At 35.6% G+C, this 10,360-nt stretch overlaps 1 long non-coding RNA gene across 1 annotated transcript in view; it reads right to left on the bottom strand.

Annotated features, from left to right (window-relative positions):
• Positions 1 to 618: 618 nt before the first annotated feature.
• The window catches only part of LOC111767874 (uncharacterized), a 158,025-nt gene continuing 148,283 nt past the window's right edge, over positions 619 to 10,360 (bottom strand). The window contains exon 3 of the long non-coding RNA XR_011425160.1: positions 619 to 1,668. This is a non-coding gene — a long non-coding RNA (uncharacterized lncRNA). The remainder of the gene's footprint in view (positions 1,669 to 10,360) is intronic.

Genomic DNA, 10,360 nt, shown 5'->3' with positions numbered 1-10,360 from the left:
AATATTACATACTTTTAGGCAGATGTGGCTTTTAAGCGGCAATTGAGCAGCTACAAGTGTCAGAGATAATACTAAGGGTTATTGGTTATACGACATTGCTTTAAAAGGTTCTTGTAGCTATACTCTTACATTTTTTGAATATATATATATATATATTTGCGCATTTCCTAAGAATTCAGTGAAAAAAGCTTTTAGTAATTAAATTTCAAAAAAGGTGGGTTAAACAAAGTCATGTAAGTCCTCTTACTGTGGAACTGTTCAGAGTCAATATATGAAATAACTTTTAATCTCTGTATTAGTTAGGGTTCTCCAGAGAAACAGAACCAATATATATATAAAATATATATATTATATATAAAATTATATATAATATAAACATAAATATAAAAATATATATCATATATATAATTATATATATATATAATTTTATATACATATTTAGAGAAAGAGAGAGGTTGGTCAATTTATTGCAAGAAATTGGCTCACACGATTACAAAGACTGGCCAATTCAAGTCTGAAGTGTGGTCCGGCAGGCTCAAGACCCAGGACAGCTGATGGTGCAGATGATGTCTGAAGGCTCAGCTGGAGAATTTCCTCTTACTCAGAGAAAGGTCATTCTTTTTTTTTTCTATTAAGCCTTTCAACTGATTGGATAAGGCCCATGCACATGACAAAGGGCAACCTGCTTTACTCTTATCGTGGGTCAGCCCTGGTGGCCTAGTGCTTAAGTGCAGTGCGCTCTGTTTCAGCAGCCTGGGTTCGGTTCCTGGTCACAGACTTACACCACTCAGCTGTCAGTGGCCATGCTGGGGTGATAGCAAACAAACAAAAAGAGGAAGATTGGCAGTGGATGTTAGCTCAGGGGGAATCTTCCTCAGCAGAAACAAAAAGAAGTTAATGTCGTCCAAAAATACCCTTGCAGAAACACCCAGAATAATGTTTGACCAAATATCTGGGCGTCCATGGCCCAGTCAAGTTGACACATAAAATTAACCATCACAATCTACAAAAGAGAGATATAATATTCGCTATTTCTCAGATTTGTTTGACCAAAGAAATCTTTATTATTATTATTATTTTTGAGGAAGATTAGCCCTGAGCTAACATCTGCCACCAAGCCTCCTCTTTTTGCTGAGGACGATTGGTCCTGAACTAACATCCGTGCCCATCTTCCTCTATTTCACATGAGATGCCTGCCACAGCATGGCTTGACAAGCAGTGCAGACGTCCACACCCAGGATCTGAACTGGCGAACCCTGAGCAGCCGAAGTGAAATGTGCGAACATAACCACTGTGCCACTGGGCAGGCCCCCTCAAAGAAATCTTTTTAAAGAAGCATATCATGATACATGTTTCCCAAAATACAGATATTTGTATGATAGATTTATCTGATTTTGTTTGACTGTATAGACTAAATATATGTCCCCAGGCTGCAGTAGCAAAGTGCCACTAACTGTTGGCTTACAACAGCAGACATTTATTTTCTCACAGTTCTAGAGGCTAGCAGTCCAGAATCAAGGTGTCAGCACATGCCTGCTCCCGCTGAGACTCTTGCTTCTTACCTCTTCCTAGCTCTCTGTGGTAGCCACTGATTCTTGGTGTTCCTTAGTTTGTAGCTGTATGACTGCAATCTCTGCCTCTGTCATTACATATTGTGATTATATCCACCTGAAAGCAAAAAAAGAAGAGTCATATTCTGAGGTACTTATAAAATATCTATATATGTACATTGAAAGCATCTGAAAAAATGGAGGATTGGTCAATTCAACATTCAACACGTGTACCTACTATGTACAAGCAACTATGCTAGATGTTGTCTTTAAAAAAATTAATTAGACCTGTTTGCTTCTTTTTAGGAGCTCTTATTCTAGAGAAGGAGATAAAAGAAAAAATCAATGTGAATCCATTGTCATACCATGAGATACAAATCACACTGGTCTATAGAGATACTGCATAGAAATGATGATATTCAGCCTGAGCCATGAAGGAGGAATCATTAGCATTGTGGTTATGATTGTGGGCAGGCAGGAGTGGCAGAAAGAAGTGTGAGTGTAGGGGGTGGGGAGATTGCTAGTGGCAACAAAGAGAATGGCAAATGAAGGTGGTGTTTGCATGTGTTTGTTTCCAACAGCATTCTGCAAACTTGTTTACAGAATTTGAATTGATCACTTTTAAAACTTGACAGTTTTTTACTCAAAGTTGTCCCCATCAGGAAGCACAGATGAATTTGTTCATGAAAATGAGAACTGAATCTACTGACTTTGTGCTATTGGATAAAAATAAATAAATAGGCTATTAGAAAACAGTGAAAGAGGTAATGTGTGTGTCACAACTTGCTTAAAAATTAAAAAGTGAGTTCAGTAAATTTGGGAAAGAATGAGTTAGTAAAATCTGTATGGAACAGTGATATTTTCGTGTTCTATTCAATTAAAGGAAAGCAAAAGAGAGTTGCTGGAAGCCCAACAGGCCTGATTACAAATAGCCAGAAGTCACAAATGGATTATATATTCTGAAAAATCCTCATGCCACAAATGAAATGTTACAACAAATGTATTGTAAATACTTTAAAAGCTTACAAAAACCATTAAGAATATTCAACGTTTATAAAAATAAATGAGTTAAACAAAACAAATGCAAATGAAAAATGGAAGACAAAACAATTTGTGGAAATTAGAGCAGCAGTTTTGGAATCAGGAGATGTATCCAAATGCCTGCATAAGGATTTTAAGCATTGGCGACCAATGGCCAGTCAATCAGGTGGAGAGTTAAAGCAGCAACTCTGACTTGAAGCTGGGACCTTGAGTTTATACCATCAATGAAAAGGTGATCTAGAGAAATTTCTCCTGCCGGCAAAGGAAGCCTGTAGATAAACATCTTTACCTGCTTTAGCTCCAGAGGGAAAACTTAAGCATTTAACAAAAACTTAGTGTCTACAATGTGATATGCTAGTGTTATAGGTGTTTAAGATACATTACTGACCCCTTGAAAGAGACAAAGATTTCTCTCATCATGCTGATTAGATTCTGAAAGGGGAAGAAAAGGTAGTAGATTGTATAATGTACCTGGATTCCCTCCGCTTGGGACCTAGGCACTCTTTCTAACAGGAGTGATGTCTGTTGACTACTAATGGTGGAGCCAGCTCTAGAAACTGCCCTTAGTCACAAGGCATTTGCACATTCTTTCTCCTGGGGCATCAGTGACAGGTATTACAGGAGTACAAAGGTTTATCTTTCTTGCCTCAATTGGAAGAAAACTGAAGGACCAACTCTTAGCTTCACATCTCATGAAATCCACCGAAGGTTTTGTTGACAATACATCAAAACTAAATTTCCATTTTTCCCCAATACTGCTTTTCTCTCTCCTTTACATGTATTGTTGCTTCCCAGTAAACTTACTGCCCACAAATCTCTATCTCAAAGTTTGTATCTTAGGGAAGCAGTTCTAAGACTGTTGATGCTATGATTGGTAAAGAATGCTGACTCCAAATTATATCTGTGTTGCTTGATCAACCTGCTGACCAGGTGGCAATGGGGAGCCCTTTACTGATGGTTTGTAAGTTTGTAAGATACATACATATACACACTACCTATTAAAATTCAAGCTCATTTATATTGTTAAATTTATTATCACTATTTTCAGCATGAAATAGATTTCACATAGTCAATCCCACAGAAGGTCACACACCTTTAAATCCATCTCTAGAGAAACTTCTTTAATTTTATTAAGCATAAAAATGCACATTTAATGCCACAGCTCTGGGTTTTATATGATTTTTAAGACATTTTCATATTTTACAATCATATGATATGTCTAACAGAGCTGTACTGATATCATGAAAGCAGCTATTTCATCTACTCTGGTTTACGATGAGTGACCACCCCCTTTGTGTCTTTTCTATGCATTTCCCCCAGCCATTCTGCAATTTTTGTGTAACATAATCATTGGCTAAGGGGAACAATTACCAATCAATAATCTCCTTTTACTCTCCTCTCCATATCATCTCAATCCTCTTGTAGCATACAATTAAATTTTCTGCATTAAAGATTACCAATAACCTTCTAATTGACACAACCAGCATCTTCTTTTCTGCCCTTAAATTACTTGATAGAAAATTTCAACCTTGACCATCCTTTTTTTCTTTTTTTTTTTTGGATTGTTGTGATCTGTAAGCACTGTGTATCTTGTCTTCTAACATCAAACTCAACTCTCATACCCAGGTGTAATTAATTCTTCCTTTAAACACTTAGCCAATACATTCTCTCCTTTTCATTTCTATTGCCAGTGTTCCAGAAAAGGATACTCATCATCTTCCCACGGATGAATTCAATATCATTGTTATATATACATATCTGTCTGTTGCTGCCAGGCTAACATTTGAAAAGCACAGTTCCGTTCTTATCAGCCTCTTTTTAAAATCATTCACTGGCTTATTCGTAGAATTTGCAGTCCTTCATGGTACGGCCTCAGTTTACTTTCTATTTCCCTTACTCATGATGATATTCAGCTGTTGTTGTTTGCTCCCTACCCAAGAATATTCCAAGTACCCACTTGAGTGTGCTCTAGTTTTTCCAAAAGTGAGCTGGCATCTCCCTTCTTCTGCCCAGGTGAACTCCTCAAAGATCTTGTTTCAGTATTACCTCCCCTATGATGTGGATCTTGATTCTTCCTGGATACCCACTATGCACATGAATCATTGTTTCTGCTCATTCCCACTAGGACCTTTGCAATTCCTAATTTCCCTGCCTGCAGTGATATTCTCTAAGTGGTTTTATGGCTCGATTTTCCTTGGTCTTCATATCTTAACTCAGATGTCACTTCCTCACAGGTGTTTCCCTTGACTTAAATCAGTATAATCTTCATAATGCTTCTCAGTGTCTAAAATTTTCTCTTTGCTGTATTTATTCATCTTTTTATACTTTCTCATGTAAGCTCTATGGAAGTAGGAACCTTTTTTTTTTAAATTATGTAATTTTTTAGAGTAGTTTTAGGTTTACAGCAAAGTTGAGGGGAAGGTACAGAGATTTCCCATGTATGCCCTGCCCCCATGCATGCATGGCCTCCTTCATTATCAACATCCCCCACCAGAGTGCTGCATTTGTTACAAGTGATGAACCCACACGATAAATCATAATCATCCAAAGTCCGTAGTTTATATTATGGTTCACTCTTACCATCATTATCGTAAAATACAGAGTATTTTCACTGCCATAAAAATCCTCTGCACTCTGGCTAGTCATCAATGCCTTCCCACAACCCCTGGCAGCATGATCTTTTAACTGACTCTATTGTTTTGTCTTTTCTGGAATGTCATATAGTTGGAATCATACAATATGTAGCCTTTTCAGATAGGCTTCTTTCACTTAATTTAAGCTTCCTTCATATCTTTTCATAAATTGATAGCTCATTTCTTTTTAGCACTGAATAATAGTCCATTGTCTGGATGTATCACAGTTTATTTATCTATTCACCTACTAAAGGACAACTTGGTTGCTTTCAAGTTTGGGCAATTATGAATAAAGCTGCTCTAAATATCCAGGTGCAGGTTTTGTGTGGACATTAGTTTTCAACTCCTTTGGGCAAATACCAGGGAACTCAATTCCTGGATTGTATGGTAAAACTATGTTCAATTTTGTAAGAAATCTCCAAACTGTCTTCCAAAGTTGCTGTATCATTTGCATTCCCACCAGCAATGAATGAGAGTTCCTGTTGCCCCACATCCTTGCCAGCATTTTGTGTTGTCAGTGTTGTGGAGTTTTGCCATTCCAATAGATGTGTAGTAGTATCTCGTTGCTGTTTTAATTTACATTTCCGATGACCTATGATGTGGAGCATCTTTTTCTATGCTTATTTGCCATCAGTATATCTTCATTGGAGAGGCGTCTATTAAGATCGTCAGCCCATTTTTAAGTGGATTGTTTGTTTTCTTACTGTTGAATTTTAAGAATTCTTTTGCATATTTTGGATAACAGTCCTTTATCAGATGTGTCTTTTTCATCATTTTTTAAAAGGATCTTCTTTCGGTTTGTACCTTGGAATTTAGCACAATATTTTGCTCATGGCAGGTGCTCAATAGAGATTGGTTATGAACTTTTTATCACAGTTTTTAGATACTTGACTCTTACTTTAATGTGATTTTTTTGAAGATAAGACATATAACTTATTTTTGTGCCCCATCCCATCACCTCATTTGGAATATATTAATTATTAAACATATTTGTTAAATAGATCATGATCTAAACCAAATGTTATTGCAAATATTTGAGAGACAGTGAGATATAGTAGAAAGACAAAACTCAAATGTTTGAGTACTTCTAAAGTGGCAGGAACTCAGGTGAAGAGATTTTACACTATACATATTACAGATGAAACAACAAGAGGTTTTACCAAATTATCTAGTTTATGAGAATGAGGCCAATATTCTTGATGTGTTTGAGGGCAATATTTTACATCTTGTATTCTATTTGAATTCAGGCAGGACAAAATGCAAAAAAACGACTCTGGCTTTCCCTTGAGTTTCAATTTCCTCATGACAAAACAGTGGACACAACAATGTCTATTTTACATTTTTATCATGCAGATAACATGAGTAATGCATGTCTAATGCTTAGCTCACTCCATATATAACACTGTGAGTTTACATTTGGGAGTTTATACCTTAAAGACAGATAGCATCCTCATTGTTCAAGAGGATGAAATATAGTTTGCAAGCCATGGTTATCTATATGCTGTTTGAAAGAAACCCTTACTGTGCTCAGCCTTTTCAGTTTACAGCTAACAGGTTTCCCCATAATCAATTAGGTATATCATGAGTCCTAAGAAATGGAATCATAAGATTAATTATATTTCATTTCATACTATTATCTGTGTTGTTTTCTCCCATTTACATATCAGTCAAAACAGATGGTATAAAAATCACATATGGAAACAAGAGAATTATGTAGATGGTGAACAAAGCAATATTTTCTATCTTTTTCGGTCACCTTAAATAAAGTCCATTCTTATTTTGGGGACATTTTAAGTGTAACTAGTTATTAAGTTATATATCACCAAATTAAAAAAAAAACATATAAATTAATCGTGCTCCATGTAATTCCATAATTCACATTTGCCATAAAAAAAACCCTGATATACTTTGTAGTGAGGGAGAGTTACTGTATAATTGTAAAGGAAACTATAAAATTTCCACTCTAATTTTAAATATATGTTTTATATTTACAAAGAAACACATTATTTTAGAACATATAATTTAACTATGAGAGAGAAAATGTCTTTAGATATACATATATACACACACAAATGGTTCCCAATATTTCAAAGAGTATTTTTTAGGCAATAAGATCTTGGGGCCACTGCCATCTTTTAATAAATGTCTATTTAAAATTCTGAAATATTAGAACTATTTCATTTAAGTCAAATCAAGTTCTATTACTAGAACGATTTAAATAGAATTTAATGGAAAATCTTGAATAGCCATGAGTCATCTTCTGATAACTAACACATCAAAACTTCACTGGATATTTAGAAATATGAAAGAAATACGTACATGCAAATAGAAAATAGCCACTCTCAAAAATAAGTGTTAAGTTTTAGTTCAAGATATAACGAACTTAAGTCACTCTTAAAAATGTTGGAATTCAAGCCTATGGTAAAAATTACTAGATATTTTACTTCTATAATGCATGTCTTTTTAGTTTAGCATTCATCCCATCCAACAGTTCAAAAATAAAGAACAAAAATTCCAACAAGTCCACTTCCAGATATTGTTTTCCTTCAAACTGAAAGTGAAACATACAGCAACATTTAAAGAAAAACTCCCCTCCTGGAATAACACTAGATGGTACCATGCCCTTCTTTCTTGGAGATGTAGACCTTTAAATAATTGAGTTTTACCAAAGATGTCCAGAAGTTTCTCTAAATATACTAGAGTGGGACCATTCTGACACAATAACATATGCCTCAAACTACCAAAGGCTGTAAAATGTGCCACCAGTATAAATTGTTTTAAAAACAGAGTTGGGCAAGTATTTGGAGAAAAGAAATATCGAAGGGCAGACCTGCTAAATCAAAAGGAAGCGATGGGCAATAAACGCCGAGCCACTGCGTTCTTATAAGATTTACTGCAAATTCTTACTGTGCAGTAGCCTCATTTTTTTCTTCCTGTGAGGAAAATGAAGTTATTATAAGGTATCATGCCAAATCTCATGAAACGTCACAACAGAGCTCTAAAAAATAGTCACTTTCTGTATGGAGTTCTTGAAGATGATTTTGTAAACAGCTGTAGTATTAAAAACCTCCAGTGAACTACAGCTATTTTTAGAAAAAAAATAACTATTAATTTCATTTTATTTCATTTCTTAATACATGGCATTTGTTACTTTGTATTTTTACATTAATATTTATTTGAATAATTTCTCATAATATGTCACTGTTTGTGGAAACTAACCTGCTATTTTTCAATGAGGAAGATGTTATCAACTCCTTCCCATCTAGGGCACGTAGTTAGCTTTGTTTTTCCAGTAAATGTGATGCATTTCAGTTTCAGTCACTTTTCTTGACGTATGTATTACTAACACATTTATTTATACTGGCTGACAATTGATATTTATTTAACAAAATTAAACTAACAGGCATATGCAGAGATGTGGCCCATTGCAAAGATATCATAAAAACTAAATAATTTTACCTAAAAATATTCAGTCAAATTCAGCGGGTCTGAAACTGAATTCTCCAATCCAGACAAATTCTCCCACCAATACACAGTCATTCTTTCTACAAATGTCTTTTATTGAATCATTCTAGAATCATTTTCTCAAGCTGTAAATGTTGGAATCAACCTTGGATGCTCTTCCTCCCTTACACCTACCGTAATGGCCTTGGATATGTTCCACATCCCAAATCTCCCTGCAAAGACAGTCTTGTTTCCCAGGTACTAGAAAGGCTGTCAACAGTCTTCAGCTGTTGGCCCCTTCAGGGATTGCCTTGGCATCAGTGTGCTGGCTCAGCCAAAGTCATGCTGTGGGGAGTGTTGCCCACATCCAATGACTAACTCTATAGAGAGTATAGAAACTCACTCATTTTAGCCCAATACAGGACATCTCTGACCAGTAATTTCAGCCTCAGCACGCTCCTTTTGGTCTGCTGAGACTGTTTGGACTATCTCACAGCTGGATTTCTCTGTCTGCCCATCCCTACTTCCTCTTTCCTTTTTCTAAAGGTACTGATACCATCACTATCCTTAATAAACATGCTGTACACTTAATTGTCTCAAAGTCTGCCCCTCAGAGAATCCTATTTGCAATACTGTCATACATCACTCCTTAAATATTTTCATTTGGACCTCTAATTATATCAAAAATGCATCTAATTTTATAATTTCTATTGACTCTGCCTCATTATAGTCTTTATTGTTTCTACACTAGGTCAAAGAGAGACTTCCTCACTGATGTCACCTTCTCTAGTCCTGTACACTTCAAGTACATACCCCACACAAATAGAAAGAACTTTAATGCAAAATAGATTGTCTCTCTTTATTCCCTCAGTGATCACCCAACAACTACCGAATAAGCTTCATCTCCTTGACATTGCATGCTGAGTCTTCTATTTTTAAGTCATGGCCTACTTTCCAGACTTAACACTTTTTATTCAACTTCTGTACCCTGGAATTTGACCTTGCTAATTGTTTCTTCTTCCCTAAATGTCTACTTCCTCTCACTCTTTTATGTTGGCATTGTTTTCTCTTCCTGAAACATTGTTCTTTGTTTTGTCCATTTGTCTTCCCAGATCCAGCTAAAACCACACTGTCTCTATGGGGCCATTTTGAATTAAAGCCCCTCTGATCTCCCAGGCTGTGTTGGGTGCCCCGCCCTTCTCTGCTCCCACAAATCTATGTGTATATATATCTCAAAAGACATTGTCATGTCTTTTTATTAATCTACTGCATTTATTAGAATTTAGCTTTCTGATGGTAAGGAATTCCTCTGCATCTCTATCAAAGGCATTGGCGTGTGGGTGTTCTATAATGTAGTAGCCCCTGAATGACTAATGAACACATTAAATAAGTACCTTAAACTAGCCTCTTTTCTCAGTCAATAATAATTATGGTTAGTAGAGAAACAATACAATTTCATGCACATGGGCTTTTATTTGACCGGTTTTTACATTCATCTGATAAACTTTACTTCTGAAGGAGTCTATAAGTGGACACTTTTCTACAGGATTTTTATCTTTCAAATATTGACTAAAAGAGAGTTGATAAAGAAAACACTTAGTCTGACATGATTTAAAATTACTGCTTATAGTCTTTTTATAAAAATTTAACCTTAAAAAACATTGGAGAAAAGAAATTTCGTAAACCAAAAAA

The sequence above is a fragment of the Equus caballus genome, chromosome 14 (genome assembly GCF_041296265.1).
Source record: "Equus caballus isolate H_3958 breed thoroughbred chromosome 14, TB-T2T, whole genome shotgun sequence".
Taxonomy (NCBI): domain Eukaryota; kingdom Metazoa; phylum Chordata; class Mammalia; order Perissodactyla; family Equidae; genus Equus; species Equus caballus.
Note: the sequence above shows the minus strand (reverse complement) of the source record. Positions and strands in the feature narration are given on the sequence as shown.